The sequence below is a fragment of the Gymnogyps californianus genome, chromosome 10, assembly GCF_018139145.2.
Source record: "Gymnogyps californianus isolate 813 chromosome 10, ASM1813914v2, whole genome shotgun sequence".
In the NCBI taxonomy this organism is placed as follows: Eukaryota; Metazoa; Chordata; class Aves; order Accipitriformes; family Cathartidae; genus Gymnogyps; species Gymnogyps californianus.
Genome location: NC_059480.1, coordinates 17,067,423 through 17,088,772, shown reverse-complemented (window position 1 = coordinate 17,088,772; position 21,350 = coordinate 17,067,423). Strand labels below are relative to the sequence as shown.

Sequence of the window (21,350 nt, the reverse complement as noted above, 5' to 3'; positions counted from 1 at the left end):
TTAATGCACAGACATTGGAAACATTGATTTCTTTCATTGCTGTACAGTTGTCTTACAGTTAAAACCTGACAATCCCCTGGCAATACCGTGGGCACCAGTTTTTCCACGGTCTTCAGAAGAACTCTGATCGTTTCAGCTTCCTGGGTGAATTTTATTTCGTGATCTAACATATCTCTGAAATGAAGTGGCCAAAGCAGAGGAAAGAGGTGCTTTTTGTGATTATTTCAGCTCTGTAAGGAGCAGACTGTGCAGTGATTTTTAAGCGGTAGTGTTGTTCTCAGAAGCTTCCTGGGTTGAGAAACCCGATACCAAAATGCTTACAGACTGTGGTGCCCACTAAGATTAAGGAGGTGGGACGCAAGATAGCACTAAAACTTCTAAAATCAAGACTTTTGCATTGCTTGATGGAAGTCCTTCTACTGAACTAAGGGTCTTTGGATTGGGTATCTTTTGAAGCTTACCTTACCCTAAAATTTCATTTCATGCCTCCAACAAGCTCTTAAAGCAAACAATTAACAGTTGGTCTGAGGAGCTACACCTTTTAAGAGGCTCCCATAAGAGCTAGTTGGAACCAGTTGCACAGTTGCAAATTAAAGAAACATCATATAACATGCCTGAGGCCTTACCTTAGTGTGACCTTAGCATGCAGTATATAGGGATAATCCTTCTAATTTAGAATCAGAAAGCACCAAAATATTCTTAAAGCATTGATAGGTCTTTCTCTAAACCTCCAATTCACATTTCTTTTTATAAACACTGGACCTGAGACCCTTCCAGAATTGGATTTGCACTTCCGAAAGTAAAAATTGATGTTTTTCTTGACATTTCTGACATTCCAATAATAATTAAAGCAATAATATGTATTTCTGAAAATGCCACCAATATCCCATTATTCCTTCTGTTTCTGCAGAGCCTTTGCAGTGGGATTATTGCTGAAATATTGAATATAAAAAGGGAGGATTCTGTCTTATTTACAATGGCAGTGATATATGGGCCTTGTTAATTGGCTTTTAAAAACTAAATGATCTTTTGATGGAATATGTACCTTTTAAACCATTTCCATTTTTGTTTGCACTAAAATGATTGCACCATAAAAAATTTAAGGTTAACTTTGTGGCAAGTTTGACCATGTGCAAAGCACTGTGGACTTTAGGAAGGTGCATTCATAATGTGATTGGAGCAACTTTATGTAACTGGAATTAAACATTTCATTGACTTCAGGCTGGAATTGACTTCATCTGCTTGCAGATTGATACTTTCTTTTCCTCTTTTTTAAATCAAGCACACATTCTTCACCATTTATCTGCTTTAGTTTGGGAAAACATCTGCATTAGCCACTGTAGTAATGGTTTAAGATTATTTAATCCCATTACTTATACACTTCATTAGCCTGAGTGAATTGTTGGCAAGGGTTCAGTAAACTTCCTACATTGGGAGATAAAAGGATAAAAAAGGAAAGAGAGAAGGATTCTGTTCCTCGTTTTCTTTCAAATTTATCGTCTATCTATTTAAGGGATAAAGGAATGATAATTGCCTGGTTGCATCTGTATTTGTACGTTCTGTGATATGGCTTTGCAGCTCTGAGTACAGAGGAAAGAGTAAACATTTAATAGCTTTCTTTTATATAACCAGCAGGGGCCTTTAAATGTTTATCCATGTAGTCCACAAAAACCTGGTTATGGACTTAACCCAAAACACGTCTGGATCCATCTGCTGCTGCACATGCACGGGAAAGGATGGCAATGCTGATGGGGCTAAGCATGTGTAGCTGGACAGCTGGTACCGTGAGTGGGAAATGGAAAGCAGGAATCTGGCAATCTAATGCAGCAAAGGGGAAAAAAAACAAAACAAAACAAAAAAACCACTCAAGCACACATTAAGCTCATAATGAGAAAGAAACAAGTGTTGGAAGCCTAAGTCTCAATACCCTTCAGAAAGCTCAGGACTCTGCTCTGCCGAAAGCCAGATCTACAAGGGATCTAGGCACCTGCCATGCTATTGGCTTTAGGCCTGAGGAATTTGTGTTGTAGAGTGTATGTCTCATTGATTTTTCAATGAAATGAGGTCTGCATTGGCTTCAGTAGGATGATGAGTGCCTAAGTACATTGAGGGCCTGAGCTAGGCTTGCAAGTTGTTCTTGCAAATGGATTGAGGGCCCTTAAATTGCTGAGGCACAATCTGAATGCTTTTGCCTTCAGAGGTGTGATGTGGTCATACTGAAGTCAATGAGAGTTAATGACCTGCTTAAAATCTAGCCTGTGCTTAAGGATTTTGCTGAATTGTGGCCTCTGATTTTTTTGGAGCTTCCCCAGGTCCCATTATCAGAAAATAACTTGGGCACTTGGAGCCCTAGTTCTACAGGAAATCAATGGGACTGAAGAACCCAGACTCAGATTCCTGTGGACCTGAATTCCCATGAAAGGTGGAGCCTGTGTGACTAGCCCAAAATTGCACAGCTGAGAAAACAGGATTCTCAGCTGGTATAAATCTGAGTAATGCAATGAAGCTTGTTTACTGGTCTACCTAATTCACACTGATTTCTAGCACACGTCCCCATTTCCCCAAGTCCAAAGCTCTTGACCTGTTATGCAAGCCATTAGGCCAAGCTGCTTCATTTATATAAAGAAAATGAACTATAATATTTGCCTGGTCATGATATATAAATTCATTAATTCTTTGATTTTTTTTAATAATTCCCTTGTGTGACTTGTGGCCTTATGCACATAAAAACTATGCGCAAAAATAAAAATACACGTTTTTCAACAGTTAGAAACTGAAGATTAGCCAATTATTATGTGACTCTTCTTAGTTGTGGTGGAGTGAAGCCATAATTAAGATTACCACGAAGAGCTGTATTTAATTACTGGTTAGTCAATACCAAGCCTAAATAGCCTGCAGAAGGGTTGTTTTTTTGGTTTTGTTTCTGGTTTTATTTATCAGTGACCCAGTTAAGATGAAATTCTCCAAAAGTCTGAATTAACCTCTAAGGAGTTCAATCACCTGTTTAAAAAAAAAATTTTTCCTAATGGGAATTTGAGTACCAGAGTTAATTTCTTTCACACAAAAATCCCCCCACCCAAAAGCCAGTCACTATCGTTTCCTGTTACATCTGATGAATGCAGTGAGTTCTGTTGCCAATGTGTTTGCTGGTTTTGCTCTGCATCCAAGGATTCTTTCATTATTGATGTTATTTCTAAAAGAGTACCAGTCTTCTCCATTAAGACACTTCTGCTGAACTAAAAGCAACTGTAAAAAATAAAGTGTTAATAGGAGACAGATGTCTCCTAGTCATTACGACAGTCAAGTAACATCTGAAATATCATGATAGGGTTTCCAGTGTAACCAGCATACTGCTGTACACATGATGAATGCTGTGTCTGCAGTATGTTATCAGTATACTTTCCCCTCCCTTACAGGGCAAATTACTGACAAAAAACATTTTGTTTGCTTCCTCTAAGTAGTTGAAGAGATTTTAGCGCTGGACTCAGTGCAGAGAAAAGGTTAAGAGTAATATCGGTGGAACCGTTGTTATAAAAGATTGAAGAGCAAGATGTTAGAGCAGCGCCAGCTGTCTGCTTTCCAAATACTGTATTATCATAAGGACTGAACACAAGGTTAACCAGACACACCGGTCTGGCAAGAGTGATGCTGCTGTTTTGTGAATGGGATGTTCTTTGATGTCCTGATGACTTTCTCTGGGATGTGCAAATTTTCCTCCATTCTTTATCCCCTTTCCTGGCAGTCCAGTGGTTGGCAGTTGGAGATAAACTCTCTGAGGCTGAGAGGTGCTGAGCACCTCCAGTTAGTACAGAAAGCAGCAAGATCTTGCAGATGCTCCTGGCCTCTGAGGGTTTCTTCTGTCGTGTCCAAGTCAATGTGACCCACTGCTGGGCCCTGAGGGAAGGACCATGGCATGATGGGGAACGGGACGAGAAAGCAGAAATAACTAACCAAGCAAAGCAGAAATAGCCAGGGTCAGATGAGAGACAGTTCAGAGAAGTCGTGGGCTAGAAATGATGAGCGATTGAAGGAGAGGAAAGAAACTGTCTCATGTCTGTCTAGCTAGAGTGGGGGAAGATGGTGGGTATGCTCTGCAGTGCCCTATGGAGACCCAGAGATTGAGGTTTCCTGTTTCTGCTGCGTGCTGTGAGATACTGAGGACATGATCTTAAACCCTACCCCAAAGATCACTTACAAGGATTTTGCAGGGTGAGGTTCATCTTTCCATAGTACTAAAGCTGTGGAAGTGCTTGAAGGGTAAAGAATTGTGCATGGAAGTCATGTCCTGATCACTGCTATTCCCCAGCTTTAAACTCAGGATCATAGTGATCCACTTTTTTCCCCCCAATTATTTGTTTTGTGAGCAAAAAACCCATATCTTCAAGGTTTCTCTCCCTTACTAGCTTCTAACTTCCTGGCCTATCAGAGGCTGTAGTTCAGTAGGAGAAGATAGTTCAGATCAGAACACAAGAGAAATGCTGATGTTTTAGGAAATGGTATGACTAGAGCCACTGGTGCCACAGAGCATCCTGGGAAAGCTTAAATTTGCTAATCATTCTGAAATGTCGGTGTTAACTCAATTTGTGCTCATTGAATTCTCTGGTAAAACTGCTGTCGGCTTCAGTGCGACTGGTATTGTAAACCTCACCCTGTGTGCGCACGTGAGTGTGGTTGTTTGAAAGCTGTGCAAGAGCAGCTACCTCCAGCACATACGGTTTAAAGTGTAAGGTTGATCCCTGCAGTGAAATTACATCTATTTTTAAAAATAATTCTGCAATTTGTAAGCAGAGATTACAGCACTAATTTAGCAACCATGTAACAATTTAAATTGGACCAGAAAAGAGAAACTATAATTTAAAGATTTTTTTTATGATACAAGTTTTTTTCTTTTTAAAGTAAAAAGCCCTTTATTCTTGTTTTTGTCAAGCAACGTATTGAATTTTAGAGTAATTTATGGAAAGTGCTGCCAGCATGGTATTGCGAGTGCTCCACAATTTGAATTTAAACTGCTCAATGGGATCATTAAGACTATTATGCCTGCTTTCCAAAGAGTTTGAATTCAAAATGACAACTGGAACAAAAATATAAAATAAACTAAAGAGAAGTCACGCACTCTTTACGTGGTGGAATTTTTCTGCCCTCGAAATATTTCATTGAGATCAATGCTCTTCTTCAATCCTCTCCTAGAAAAAAGCTGGTGTTGCTAGTTTTAGTTCGGTGCTCCTGTGTGAGTCATCGGCAGCAAGGAGCTGAACCTGTGACCTGTGGATCTAAAAGCATTCACTCTCGGCTGCCGTAGCAGAGAGATGCAGCCTGGCCGCACCAGGCAGCAGCGGGCTCCTGCCCTGGATATTTCTTACCCACAACAGAAGAGGTCCACGGGCATAGCAGACACAAAACAGATCCAGAGTTTTGATACGCTTGCAGGCATGTTTTAATCCTATTGATTATTAACTTTGATAATTTTGCTAGTCTAGGCCCAGGTGATAACTTCTTTGGCGAAAAAATCATGGCAAGGGAAGACTGCCATTCCTGGTAATCTGATCATCATTTGTAAAATTGAAAAATGAATAAATCCCTTAAGAGTGTAACAGCCCTTTCTATTAATACCACCCAGCAACAGTTGATAGAAAAAATACAGATGGAAGCTGGGGGAGGAGTGGCGGCCATAAGCTCAGCACTACTACTTTCAGTGGTAAATGGTCTTGTGCAATCAGGGCATAAAATAGAGGAGGATGGCATGCTATTGCATAAGCTGCACCCGGAGCTTCCAGGAGTCCAAGTCTAGGAGGTACAAAAACATGTGTGTGAGAGAATGTCAATGAAGCAGCTACTGTCAAAACTGGGACGAATGCTGAACTTAGCTGACCCTCTTGAAGCCTGCATCTGTTTTTTCAGTGGCCTACCAGCTGTTATAGGGGGTCATGCCTCTTATTTTCTCACTAGACAGGAGAAAAAGGTTCCTTTGCAAGGGGGGCGGGGGTCAATAACCTCCTTTCCAAAATGGAATTATAAAGGAAGGGGAGAAAGCATACCATGAGATGATGAGGTATGCTATATAGGAACTCCTCTGTGGAGACTTAGAGGCTCATATCAAAGAGGATGGGGCCAATTCATCTCGCTGTCCCACAAGGACAGGACAAGAAGTCTACAAACCAAGGCTGTAAGAGGAAAAATTCCTAGTGCTCTTAGAAGACATGAGAGCATAAGCCCTGCCAAGAACTGCACTGGGCTCACCTTGGTGGAGGATTCTGAGTGAGACCACACACTTGTCTGCTGAGGGTGGCTTAGAGGATGAAATTATTCTTTTCTCAGTGCAGCAGGATGTGCTTGGCTAACTGGTCTGAATCACTTGATGGGATTAAAGACATAGTGCACCCTATTTTCAACCTACAGGTGCTGTTTGCCTTCATGGTGTTCACTGTTGTGAATGCAGCCGATTGATGTTGAAGTAGATAGTGAGAGGATCAGGCCATACCTTGGTATAATTGACTTTCCAGAAAGCTGAGTGGAGTGTTGCTTTAGAGGAAGACCATCTATGGATTGTGGAGGTAAAGCAACTTGACGCTACCAATGATAGCAGTGTTATGAGGGGGATATTTTTGGAAAAGTCACCATAGTGCTGGACGGCATCTTAATAGATACATCTGTGTTGGAAGATTGGGCATAAAGTGCTGATTAACTAGTTCAGTGGTGTCTTGGTAGCTCAAAGTTTTGCTAGGGATGGATGGATCATTTCCCACTCCTCTCTGTGGTCCATCTTTAAGAATGTGTCCTTATTAGGTGAAGAATCCTCCTCCACACCTGGGCTTGCTTGAGACTTTTGTGATGGCTTGGTAGAATCCAGATCTTTCCTCCTGCATGTGTTGGCAGCCATGACAACTTAAATTGTCATCTTGTGTCTGCCTTGTGCTTTTATAATTAGAGGCATTTTTCGTATTTGTTTATTTGATCTAAACATTGATTTGACATGTATAATCTAGAAAAACTATACCATGGATACTTTGTGAAGGGAGTTCTTAGTATAACTGAAATAAGATGATATTGTGAAGGACCAGCTGCTGCCATTCAGTGAATTTCTCGCCTCACAGGGTAAATTCCACTGACCAACTGTGTATCCTTAGGAAGAAAATACTCTCCCTTTCTGCAGGACCAGTGGGACTTTGTGGCTCCTGGCTATACATCTGCTTGTGGATCATACTACAGTAGAGGGGATGATGAAGTCATTTCATGTAACTTCAAGCTGTGGTTTGAGATTTCCCTTTAGAAGGTAACCCAACTCTTGTCTGCCTTTGAAAGCTAGCAGAAACAGCTTATAAGGAAAGAATAAAATCTTATGCACCAGTATCTTTGTAGTAGTGGGAAAATCTTCCTCATTTGCGGTCAAGTGTGGATGGGTATTAGATGGCAAGCCACGTCTGGTGTTTGTAGTATTCATCTCTGCTTTTCTTTCAATTGTACTTCACTGCCTTCTCAGCAAACTATTTGCTGCTTTCTCCCTTTGCTATCCGAGTAGCATCTAGAGATCCCAGTGTAATAAACTCTCATTGTGGTGTGTCAGTGAATGACAGGCGATAGCCTCTGCCTCTAAAAACCTTCCTGGTAAACAGCAGCAAGTCGGAGGGGAAAGGCAGTGGCGTTGCCTCCATATTGCAGATAGAGGACTGACCTCAAGAGGATTAAAGCAAGTTGTTTACAGCACAGATCTCGATTGCTGGAAGCCTTCAAGGACAGGTGGGAAAAAACACCTGTAAAAAACAGTTAAGATCTAGTTGAGCATTCTCTGGGCAAGAGCAGACCCAGGGGTCTTTTCTAGCCCTGCTTCATCCTTTTCTGAGCTCGAGTGACCTGTCCAGGACCACAAACATGGCCTGCAGTGTGCAGCTCACGTCTTCTGTGTCCTGATGTTCTGCCTAGTTGCAGCCTGCAAAGATCTTCAAGTGGAGGAGCTACCTTTCTTTTCTTCCCCTCCTCAAACCACTGCTGTTTAGGGACTGGACATGAATATGAACAAGCAGCTGAAAGCTGAATGAGGGCTCTTGGAAAACCCGGGAGGGTGGGAGGTACCATGACAGCATTCTCTTCCATGAAGTCTTACTGCTTGCTTGTAACCCTGCATAGTTATTTGTCAATTCAAACTGCTGAAGACAATTATTTTGGAAAGGCTGTGATTTATTTGAAATAGGGCCTGTAATTTAGGTGTGCGTTTCAGTCAGATCCATGTATTATTGAGTTTGCTCTGTCCTTCCTAATGCAGTGATGTCAGTGCTGCACAGTGTCCAGAGATTAAAAAATCAGAAGTCACTGAAGTAAATACAGGGTTAATATCTTTAGCAAACTCTTTGGATTATTTTGCACTGCTGATCCTATGCTAGCAGAGCTGCTGGTAAAGCATAGGTCTTGCAGCCAGGCTGTGATACCTGCCAGTAACAGAGCTGAATCTGTCCTGGGAGGGGTGTGTTTGGATTTAGCAGGTATGATTTCCCCTTAGCAGCCTTGCAGAGAACAGAAAGTCTTGTCTCGCTCACTCTCTGATTCCAGATGCCCTCTTACTTTGGTCCAGACAGCAATTTGCAAGCCTGAGTGCCAGGGAGGCGAGTGGGCTTTTGCAGCGTGCCACTTCAGCTGTCTCCTTGGTGAAACCACACTCCAAGGAATTTGCTCTGGCAAAAGCTCAGTCTGTGAGTCCATCCTCCCTCTAGCGTCCTGCCTCTGTTTCTTCACTCCAGGACATCAGTTTGCCTGCGTGCAATGTTTGTTTGCAGTAGAGGAAACTGTTTAACTTGCCATCGCACACACAGACAAACCCCAGTGGGCTTGGTAGATTTCTGGTTAGAAAAAAACAAAATCATGCCAGTTTAGGGAAAGCACAATGAGTGTGAATGATGATAGGAGAAAAAGTTTATTGATTCTAAGAGTATGGTGAGTGTTTGGTCCTCATGGAGGGTCAAAGCAAATTGTAATTACGTTGTTTTTTCTCAGCTGCGTTGATTATAAAGCTGTGGGCCAAGTACAATATTGACAGAAGAGGTAAATCATCCACTGGGGTATTTTGGGCAAAAGGAAGACCAGATTATAGCTCAACTCCAGTGCTGTAGCGTTTGCTGGGGACAAGAGATTATTGTGCACTGGTAGGTAGCGGCTTTCACAGGAGCAGAGAGCACGTTGGTTAATGTGACCAGTGAGACCTGCGGTCCCTGTGTCTGCACCCATCCTTGTGAGGACCATCCGTATGAGTTGAGGCAGCGATGGCACCATGCGCATTGGCGAGCGTGGAGCTGGTGGGGCATCTGGATGGTTTAAAATGAGTGATGAGATCCGCACAGCGTTGCCTCCTCTTTTTCCTGGCTGCTGTTTCCTGACAAACGTTTGACGTAGAAGCACCACGTGGGTTTTTCACAGCAACCTGATGCTGTAATTCTCAAAGCAGACTTAGCACGCAGCTCTGAGGCAGTGCAGGAAGTTCAGGGAATCAGAAACTGGTGGCAATCTTTATGCTGCAAGCCCATGTTTCCAAAGGCTTTTGTTGTTGTCAAAAATGGACCTTCATGGAGGGGAAAAAAAACAAACCAAGAACCTTTGTAACATCTTTGGTTTCAGGTATAAAGCAGAGATTTGATAGGCTTCTTCAGGCACCATAGGAATGTGCTCCTGCGGACACTGGGGATTGGAAAAGATCTTTGTATTGTTTTGATTTTTATTGTCTTGCTGAAGTTAATCTGCTAACATGTGATAGTTTAATGCTGTGGCTCATTGTATTTACATCCTTGCTGTTTGATTCTTTAACACTAAGTGGCCTTCTGTTGTTTTCAGATTCTCATGTTACCTAATGCTCTTTATGTAGGTATTTTTTCAAACTACTCTGAAAATCTAAACAAATAGTGGTTATGGTGCCCAAAACCTAACAGTTGCTACTTACCAAACCTGGATATTTTCCCTTGCTTGTGAAGGGAAATATAGCGGGGGGTGGGGTGGGGGTGGAATAGTGTTGAAATGTAAATTAACATTCAGATGTTATCAGGGATTGAGATTTTAAGTATGAATATTCCATTAGCTCCTGACAATGTAGTTTTTAGTTTAAGGACGTGTTTGAACCAATACACCATCTTGGCGTTCCACCAGCAGAGGTATCTGTGTAAATGCAGTCTGTGTTAAAGCCAGACAACACTTTTAAAAATTTATTTAATATTTCCTACAGCAAGCCATCTGTGACTGGTCATATTTTAGGAAGCAAATGAACATCATAGCAATGTTCTCCACTCTATTTGAGTAACTTTTAGACTTTTTAAAATTAAATATGCTGCCAAATATTTATGTTCTGTTGTGAAAAGAAAAGTATTTGTTTGACATCCTAGTCTCCCTGGCAATTTGCAGTTGGTTGCTCCTCTTAGGAGCTGTGCTTTTCTCATGCGTAGTGTAGGGCAAAAGAAGGGTATGGGCATCCCTGAAGCTGCCTTTTGGGCTCGCTCCTCAGCAGCGAGTAGGGGCAGCTGCAGCACACGATGGGGCTTTGCAGGGAGCGAGAGAGGTTGAGCCCTGGGTCCTTGCGTGGAGGATGTGGTATGCAACGGGCAGGTTGGGGGCCAGGTTGTGCCCGCTGCTGGCATTGGTGTGTCAGGGTGGTGGAATAGCCACTGTGGCACAGGTGGCCACCACAGCACTCCTGCCAACATGCAAAAGGCTCAGGAGTTCCCAGAAAAGCCAAACCACTTTGCAAGATGTCTTCCAGTGCATCTGCCACAGAAGCTGCAGCCATCACCAAGGCAACCAAGTTGCCAGAATTTAGCGGCGGCAAGGCAGAAGGAAAAATTAGTGATGGCCTAAATCATGGCTGGCAAATGCTACTGAGCCTAAACTGCCCTGATGGAGCTGAGCTCTGCTCTAAGTAATATATGCCCTGCTTTTAGTAATAATTTTCACAAAAGTCTTGTATTTTATGCCGTTCCTCAGATTTATGGCTGGCTTAAACTTAATCACTCTAAGGTAGTGAAATGCATTTGTTCAATGGCTCAGAAATTGGTGTGATCCTCTTATTACACAAAGGTACTAATAAACAACTAAAATATCTGAAACAGTCCTGAAATAGTTAATTCCATTTTGGAAAGGCTGAAATGTTCTCAAGAGTCCCTGGTGGCGTAGCACCAATTTTTGCTCAGTACTCATTTGGAATGGTCCATATAACTTGCCTGTACTTACCACCTTGGGACTATTGCAACCAGCAGAAGTCCAGGTGAATCACCAGCACATAACCTGTCTACAGGGGTCTATCAGCTATAGTATCAATGCCATACATGGAATGTACATATTCTTACTTATATGCTGGAAGGAGGCCCTTGCAACATAGAGAAGGAAGAGAAAGCAGTCCTGATTTGCTCTATTACCTCTGACAGGTTTACTTTCACTGTGGCATGGCAATAAGATTAAAGTTTTATAGCAATATCACCTCCATCCAGACAAAAAAAAACCCCATAAAACCTCCCCTCTCTGCTACTTAGATTTCAAACTCTTTTATAGAGCTTCTGCATCTGTTAATAAAATCCTTAATTCATTTTGAACATTTTATTGTCACTTCGGATAAAAGTTTAATCAGATAGAATTATTGCCTTCCTTAACCTTTGCATTTTAGACTTAGACCATATCAGTTAAATTTTAAAATCACTTTTTTATAGACTTGAATGCCCCCATCTCTGTTTTAGAGGGTACTTTTGCACAGAAATGCCGTAGTCTGTCTTGAGGTCATGTGAAAACTTAAAAGGCTCTAATGTGAGCACTGCTCACTTTCCACTGAAGTGTCTTGCATGCCCTATTAATTACTTTAATGGTGACATGCTGGTTTAAGGGAGTTCTTTATTAATACCACTAAATCTTTTTTTATTGTTGTTTAAACACTTTTTCTTTCCTTTATGTAGATGTATTTAATCCTTTCTGTCTTTAAAATAAATGAGTGCATAACTCCACATGAGGCGTTTGACACTTCCATTTTGCATTCTTGGGAGGGGGTAGGGGAACATTTTGCTCCCTTGCCTGTAATGTCCACATCCCAGCAGAGAAGTGCATGGCTGTACTTGTGTCTGTAATCATGTGTTAGGTTGTTGTGGTGGAAGCAATTTTTGAAATCTGATATCTGTCTTTCCAGAAATAATACGCAGTGAACTTGCTTTTAGTCTTCTAGGACGTTGAGATTTTAGAGGTCAGTTTGGCTTTCTTGTTGAAAAGTGCAGCACTCCCAGTTCAAGAGGGGACTTGCTTATGTTTGAGCCCTTTCCTAGCAAGGAGGACACATCAATTTGGTCTCCTCAGTCTGAACTCTTTAAGTAATAGTATTCTAGTAGTTCATTTTAACTTTAAAGATGTATAGCATTCATTATACCAGTTTATTTAGAGTAGCCCTTTTGCTGAACTAGCTAGCTGGTAAAGCATTGACAACCATGCCTGCAGTTGGATTTTAGTCTGTCAGATCTCTGGGGTTTTTTTAAGGTGATATCTTACAAAATATGTGGTTTTGAATCATATTAGTTGTGGATTTTCTTGGTCTGGGGAGGGGAAACAAGGTATGAGAAAGAAATTAGCTTCAGGACCTGGAGAAACATTTTCAAAAGCACATAAATGACTGAGGAAATTGCTGCTTTTTGGTTTGCTAACCCACTCTTGACAATGAGACTTAAACTCTTATTACTAAGTAATCTTATTTAGTCAGTTTTGAAAGTGTTACATCCAAAGTATTACCTCTCCAATAGCCATTGATGGTGGTTTTGCCATGGGACTCTCCCACATTTGAGATCTATAAATAAACTTCACTGATCTGAGAGAAAATCACAACAGATTGTTGAAAAACTGTGAAGAGGTTTCACCAGCAGCAACTAGTCTTTTCTTTGGTGAGGGGACAGTGGTTTTGGGCTGGGGGTTGTCTTTTGTTTTGTATGGGCAAAGTATGAAAACTTGTGTTACACTGTGGGGTCTGTCTCTTGACCTCTCCTCTCCCAGATGACTTCTGGCTCCTAAAAGCATCCGTGCCCAACTGGGTAATAGAGTTTCTGTGCACCCTTCCATGGCCAATGCATACCTGTACATACACACAGACTGGCACAGGAAGAATCTGGAAGCCTGAATTCAGTCTGAAATGATTTGGTATTTGCCTGGGAAAGGTATTTCTTCGTCTCGTGGACTTTGCCTCAGTTTTGTCCACATCGCTCTACAGTTATCAGTAGCACACTTTGCTGTTGAGTGGGCAAAGCCTTTTGCTCACAATTGCTATTTTAATTTTGGGAGCAGGCAGTATACTCATGCACTTATACGGTACTAAGTGGTACCTTTTGCATTTTCAATTTTTGCTAAATGGCACCCTTTGCGTTTTAGAGTAAGTGTCTAATTAAATGGCAAGGCTAAGTGCTGTTTGGCAGGCCATGGGTGTAGAGTCACTCTAGATTAGACAAGGAACCTGATCCTGTAAATCAAATTAGTCTAAGGTATGGGCCTGCTCCCACTGATCCTGATTTGAATGTTTTCTTTGATATTAATGGGAGCTGAATCAGACTTCTGGTACGCGAGACAATGTGGTTAATGAAAGTGTAAGAGGCATAGACCCCATCTCATAAAGTGATCCTCTTGATTGTGTGAGGAATCTAGACTGGCTTCATTAAAACAGCTTTCAATTTCTGTTTTTTAAAGTAGAAGATAAGTAAGGAGGATTCAAGTGAATTTTAGTGGAAATTCCCTACAATGAACTGAAAAGCTAAAAACATGCTTTCCCCCCCTTTAAGGTTGTGTTCAATTCCCTTTTCCCTTGTGAATACCTTGTTTATTTTTTAAATAAATAATCATATTTTAAAGCAGTGTAAATAAATTGCGAAGTGTGCTCCAATGGGGTGGATAAATATATTCCATCTGCTGGGGAGTGATTATTAAATAATTCACAAGTGGCAGACCCAGGAGTAGTTATCCATTTTCCCCTCATTCATGGGTAATTTTTTCTACATCCCGTAGGAGCTCATTATGTTTTCTTTGTACATAATGTTTAATAATATTTAAAATCTGGCACTAACCCCTCCATCTACAGATTCAACTTTTCCAAAATATTTGTGCATGCGTACGCATGTATGTGTTGGCAGAGGAAGATAGTTGTTTCCTTTCTTCTTTTTTTTTTTTTTTTTTTTTTTTTTTTGAGAGAAGGTGAGCATTGATGTATGAAGTGAGGTGAGAGTTGGGAAGCAAATTTCCTCGTGTGCAAGGGATTTTGCTCCTGAGCAGATGGTGCATGGGTCACATCCCTGCTCTCACCCTTGTATGGGAATCAACGTGACTTCAGGGCTGTGGCAGCAGTCAAGGTCTAGCTCATACTTCAACATTTATAAACAAAGGAACAGGAAGCAAGGAGAGGGAGTCGGGCATGCATTTGAAGAGCCCTGTCTTCCTTTTCTCAATGTTAGGAAGAATTTGGTTATCTTCTAAGGGACCAAGAGTGAGCCCAATGAGCCTGGCTTGTGGATAAGCAGCAAGCAACTACCTGATAAAAAGCTAGAGCCATATCCCACCAGTGGAAAAATTGGCACATATATGTGGATTGGTGGGCTTTGAGTCCCACCTTAAGGGAAGAGCTCAGCTCCTCCTGGTAGCTAGCAGACCCAAAGGCCTCCCATGTGGGCTTTGAGCAGGCAGGGAGGGCAGCTGGGAGGAGGACTGGATGGGGCTGGCACGTAGCGGGAGGCTTCACAGTCAGCAGCTGGCAACTGCATTGCTGATCCCATTTCAGCAAGGTTCACATTCCCGTAACTGCATCTGCATCGCAGGGCAGGAGGTGAGGGACCACCATCCTGTCCTGCAGCTGCCTGATGCCAGTGCCCAAGGTCCTGTGGTCAGAGCTGGGCTCTACCCCAGGCTGGAGGCAGATGTTTGCAGTTAGAGGACAATCACTGTCTTGGTGCTAAAATGTGTAATTAGCCACAGGAAATTCTTTCTTCAGCTGATGAAGACAGGAAGGTAAAAGTGTCTCTTAATGCTTTCACTGTTTTCCTAGGGAATTCAGCAAATCAGGCTGCCCTCACAGAGGGGAACAGCAGCCCTATTCCCAAGCAGGTAATGCTCTCTGCTGTTTTCTTGCACATGTCCAAAGGTCCATGCTGTCAGCCAGAGAGGAACAAAACCGTCTCACTGAGAGGCAGGGAGCTGTTTTCTTTCTCTCTCCCTCTTTTTCACATTCCCTGTAGGCATGTGCAGACTCCGGCATGTTTCAGAGGCAGCTGTGCTCTGTACTAAGCAGCAGCAAGCAGCTTTTCCCTGGGACAAAGAGCAGACCCCAACAATTTGGTTTCGGCTATAATTTCCAAATGATTCTTGACCTGGAAACTCCTCATTTTGTTACTCTGCTAATCCCTTCTAACTGAGGAACAGGTTTGGGGGGGGGGGGGGGGGGGAAGTAGTCTGGATGTGAATTAGCAGAACCTTGAACGTTTTGCTTGTTTGTGAAGAAATGCTGCTCTTTCCTTCACAAGACATTTCCCAAGCTCATATTCTGCATAGCTCCATCATAGTCAAAACGATGGTCAGAATAACACTTCCCATGACTCGTTTCTGTGCAAAACGTGAGTTTTGCTGCTCTCAGTCTAGGATTGAAGTGCTGCAACTACTGAGGCTGGTGCCGACTCTGGGCTCCCTTCCCCATCTCATTTCCTGCTCCAAATGGTTAGTGATTTTCACTCCTGGCAATGGTGCTCCAGGATGGAAGAGCACAGGGAAGCTAATATCCAGGTGAAAGAACTGTGGCGAGCGATCAGATTGAATATGAAGTCCTAGAGCAAATGAAGTATGTTCAGCACTGTATGCACTACAGACATACAAAAGAGGAGGTTACACCTTGCAGAGCAAGGGCTGGGAGGATAAACTGAGGTGTACTGGCCAGCAGGCCAGCTGCAGGAAAGGTTGTGTGAACTCAGGGTTTGCTGGGCTGCTCTAACTTAAACCTCAAGAAACTGGAAAAAAACCAGCTGAGAAGGGTGTACTGGAAGGGTGTTTGAAGGATATGGCTGGAGCTGGGGAATACAAAATTACTGCCATGCTGGCTCTTCTGTGCCCGAGGCTCATCCTTACATTAGCAGTTCTCCAGCCGTACAGCATGAGAGACACCTGCGTTCTGCTTGCAGACCTGGACTGCTGGCACTTCCATCGGGGATGCCATTTAATTCTGTGTTCATTGATGTCCTTAATATTAACCAGGACTGTGCATCATTGCTTGAAAGCAGCAGGGACAGCAAGCTCAGTTCTCTAGAAACCTGAGCTCAGGATGTAGATAGAGATATTTCCATGACGTCTTTTTTTCTTCTTACCTGCATGTGCTGCGTCTCCCCCTGGACCTTGCTGTCTTCAGGTCTCTGGCTCCTTTTTGTGTGAATTTCCTGTCTATTATGGTGATCCAGTTGCTGCTTTTGCCCTCTCTGTCAAGCGCGTTCAGAGTGAGAGAAGAAGTGGTTGGGTCAAATGACAGGTTAAGTCCAAGGGCAGAGCTGGGAAGATGGCTAGGCTTCCCTGTACCACGCATACCTACCATAACTGAAGCACCACTTCATGCTGCTTTTTCTGTAGTGGCAACGCTGGCAGCACCTCTGCCTAAATGCACAGCGAAGGCCCTGCACAGGAGACTCCCACTGCAGGACACGCTCTCGGTACTGACACAAAGCCTGTCCGCTGGGCCATAATGCGGTGTAGCATGTATTACAATGTGCCATTAAGAAAACTGTAGTTGCCAAATGTTTCTGTTTTTACATAAAGCTATTCCATCGAGGTTGTTATCTGATTTTTTTCTGGTACTGAGAAGAGTGGTTGAATCAGACAAGAGACCTTGTGGGTGGAATACATTATGTCTAAAAATCAATCATAAGGTAAGGTAGGAATAGAATTGAGTTTATTTACAGTCCGTTGACTTTTATAGTTAGCACCATTTATTAGAGAAGATGAAGAAGAAAATTAAGCAGAGGGCAGGGAAATGTTTCTTTGTGATATTTTTGTGCCTGGCAATGAAAAGAGATGTGTGTACGAGCTGACAATTTATCTTCTGCCCTGAAGAGAAATGACTTGTTCTCAAATGGGCATGAAATGAAATAGTGCAGAACACGATAGGAACTTTTCTGAGTAAATGGGTCAATTTCCTGTCATTCTCTCGATAATTGTATGTAGAGCACACTACGCTCCAAACACTGGCAAATGTGATTTTTTTCCTCCTGTTATTTTACTCCTCTTGTAAATGGGTGGAAAACATATTCCAGTGCTGGCACTATTATAATCAGCTTTTGCCGGTGGCTAATAGCACTCCATTTTCGGTGAATGCTTATTACCTCCAGGCAGTCCAAGACACTACGTAATAACCCAGCACTGTGTAGACTGGTGCCGCTAGGAACAAGATGTAGTTATAGGGACTCCATTGCAAATGCCCCATCGCAGCAGGAAATTCACTTGTCCCTTTATCTTCTCTTTCCTAATTGCAAAATAAGCCTTGGTGCTCTAGCTGGAGAAGGAGCCTTGTTTGCCTTCTGAAACTTTCTGGTATCGTTAGGGGCTTTCAGCCTCGCTGTCCCTTAGCAGGTTGATGCATTTTCCTCCACTTACAGCACACCTCGCTGTTACTGAGGGGGCATGGATTGAAGTCAGACTCACTGAGGACTGAGCTGATAATTTTACTTTGGCTATTGTTAATTAAAAATAACAGAAGTGCTGTAACAGGTGTTCAGTGGGTGACGATTAGGCCTCTGTGGCAGACTGGGTAAATCTCACTGGTACAGGTTAAAACAGTGACAGAGCTTCATGAGTGCCTTTGAACCTCAATCTGAGGAAGCCTTTAGGAAAAGAGGGAGAATGTTATAGGGTCAGCTCCAAGGAGCTGGATTCTGGTTGTGGGATTATGTGGATAAATCCCAAACACTTGATGTCAATAACTCTCCTCCCTCTTAACTCTAAGCTAAGCAAGACCTAGACTTGTCCAGCCCATCTCATCATGCATAGCATTATGCTCCTACTTGGAGGTTATAGGAAGGATAAAAACACAATCCCAGCCTGATGAGGACTGCAGAAACCTGAGCTGTGATGCATCACCTGATGGGGCAACACAGCCCTGTGAGAGCTAAAACCCATCGCTGCGCCTCCAGTGACTTAGGGACATGTACTCAAAGTTGCACGAGAAATGGATTTCAGCTGAAGATGGCTGGGAATTTCTGTTTTCACCTCAGTTATCCCCCAAAAGGAAAATCTTAATCACATGTTTTGAAGGATGGAATCTAAAAGCTTTGAAAGGAAACCCCAAGAACAGATTTTTCTTTTTTTCTCCCCACTAGTGAAAAGCTGCTTCTCAAAAGTGTGTCAGGATCAGAAATTTCCCATGGAAATTTTCATTTAGGAGGGAAAAGTCGGGAGCATTTCTGAAGCTTTAAACAAAATATTTTTTTACCAGCCCTAACTACAGCTCTTCTGAGAATACCCCCCAGGGTCAGCGTCACCTTCATTCTGTGTATGTGGGACAGGTTTCACTCCAATACAGGTTGGATTGGGTCACAGTTTAAAAAAGGCTGTTGAAAGTTTATGAACCCCAAATTTCTTTTTTTTTTTTTCTCCCACTAGGATAGGAAAATGGCAGCTTCTAGCAGGTGTCCGTAAGAACAGACAGGTCTATTTGTCTTTTGTGTATACTCTTATGCAAATGAACTGGAAATAAGGATACCCACAGGACAGATCTTCAATAACTTCTGCATCTGCTGTCAGGAGAGGAGAGGAATTCATGTAGCAAACCCACTCTGTGAATCAGCAGTTGCTAAAGTATGCTTACAACTGCTGGACGGAGTTGGCCCCGCTTGGCTTATGCGCAAGGCTCCAGACTCCGTGCAAGTCGTGAGGAACTGGACGTAAATGATCTCTGACCTCTGTCAGCGGGGAGCATGGAGAAATGTGCGCTGTTTATTCCACCTGTCTTCGGAAATGTGCAGCCCTGAAGGACTGATTCAGAAGACAGTTATGCTCAGTAAATCTGGAATAACTCAGCTGCAGGGGATAAGATCGGCCCACTGTAAAAGCCACTGGGGGAATCGGGTCAGAATTCAGCCGTGCTGCTGCTTCAACCAGAGAATACGATCTAGTGACTCTTACTTGGAGCAAAATACAAAAAGATCAAGGGCAGAATTAGTCATTTTCCCCATGTTACATAACAATATTTTAGCAAACATTCTTCTCCCTGAACATTTAAATGCATTGCTTGAATAATCACTGAAGACAATGTGGTAATAATATGTTCCTTATGTGTTGGAGGCAAAGCATTTATTCTGGTTTTACTTTTGCAAAATGTATTAAACTACTTAGTTTTTGTTGATGTTTACACACAGGGAGTTGTGGGGGGGTGTTGTTTTTTACTGCTATTTCTTTAAGGGAGCACATTTTTTGTCTGATTTGGAGACAACTGGATTTCTGTTAAATGGGTCTGATGCCTGTGGTGGAATTCATCCCAGATAACTTCATCCAGCTACAAGCCACGTGTTTGGTCTGACATGCACATCTCTTGGGAGTGATGGTGGAGACTCGTTGGTAGCTCTCAGGGAAGGATATTTTAACCAGCCCTACCTACAACTCTCTTGCAATCACCCCAGTGTCAGTGTCACCTTTGCTCGGTGTATTTAAGGCAAGCCACATCTGAGTACCTCGAAAGTAGGTTTTCCTCCACCTATAGCTCCTCCGTGGCCTGGTTGTTTAGTCATGCTCTAATTCACTCTCGTTCAGGGCTGGCTTCACCAGAAGAGGCAGTTCCAACCATTTTCTTTGACACAGCCAGGAAAAGAAAGTGGAGGTGTGGTACGCCCAGACTGTTTTATGAGATGTATGTGGTTAGGAAATGGGCCCTGGATATGAGTGACCCGAGCTCTGAAACCTCAAATGGAGAGCAAAACCACCCCAAAACTGCCCTTTCCTTGACATGTAGGGGAGACGTGAGCGGAGAGGCTGCTCGGGGAGAGGTCTTGTTGCAGCTCCAGCTGAGGCCAGCATGCAGAAAATACCCTGGGATGTGCAGGGCCAGAGAGGGGCAGGGAAGGGATGGAAGTACTCATTGGGAAGATGTGGGTCAGGACTGTGCCTGTCCTCCCACCACAGGCTCCCAACCTGCTCCAGCTCCCTGCTTGGAAAAGCACAGGGCTAATACTGCTGGCTGCAGAAAGGGGGTGGAAGAGGGTCTTGCTCTATGGTAGATGTGCGGTGCGCACCGCGATGGGCATGGCGATGGTGGAGAGGTGCAGCTGTATGGGCTACAATGCTACCTGTGGGGAAAAGGTGGGTTGAGGAGGCGTGGTGTGATTTCTCTGGCTGGCCGGCCAGGAGGGGTTCTTATTGTCAAATGGATTTTACTGGGCTTGAAATTTGGATTAAAAAAATGTCTATATTAGCTCCAGACAGAGATGCACCCTAGAATCTGGAAACTGTTTCACTGCTGGCTTCGAGAGGAAATTTTGGCTTTCTAAGTTAAAACATGACTGATATGTTCTATTTGTTTTTTAAGAATCTTTTTTTTTCATACTCCCATGACTCAAATCCATTTGAATTTTTCCCTTTGAACCATGTGTTTGTAAGCTCTAGCTAGCGTAGCATTGCATTTGATATTCTGGCATTGGGCAGTGGAGGATGGAGGAGTGTTTTTCCACTGCTACCACAGTGGTCTTCAGCTCAGTGTTGTAAAGCACAACTTTTAGCACAATCCACCACACTCAGTTAGGCTCTGACACTTCCCAGGAGGAGCAGGCACGGGGATTTTGGTCCACCAAGGCCAGCATTGCTGAATAGAAGCACTACAAAGAGAGGCACAAGCTTTGCCTCTTACTGTGGCACCTCTTTCTGGCCTGAAAAGTACCACCTCCTCCCCTGCCTGAGTTTTGCTGCTCTTCTGTGCTTAAGCAGCGTTTGTCCTTTAATCGAGATGGGGGGGATGATGTCTTCTTCACCCACCCTCAGGCTCTTCGCATAGTCCCACTGTCAGAGCACTGACCTGAGATGTAGGATATTTAAGACTGATTTTGAGGTGAGAGTTGGAAGGCAACCCCCAGTCTTCCCCCCCTGCACTGCAGGGTGCAGATGGTTGGTGTAGGCATCTCTTGCTTTCTCCTGGGCAAGCATTTCTGTTTTGCACAGGTAAATATTTGCTGGGCCAGAGAGAGACAGGAGGAGGAATTGATGCTATCACTGTAAGGTCAAGCTGTTTGCTGGAGAAAGAGGACACCAGCCCTCCAGGCACGCTCTAAGAACACATTGCAGATCCAGCTCTGCAAACAAGATGTGCAAGGGCATGTCCCATTTGTGACTTGCCACCAGCCCCGAGTCTCCAGCCAGCATTGAAC

The 21,350-nt window shown here is 43.2% G+C and overlaps 1 protein-coding gene across 5 annotated transcripts in view; it reads left to right on the top strand.

Moving 5' to 3' along the window:
• The window catches only part of LPP (LIM domain containing preferred translocation partner in lipoma), a 365,538-nt gene that overhangs the window by 319,532 nt on the left and 24,656 nt on the right, over nt 1–21,350 (top strand). The window lies entirely within an intron of this gene.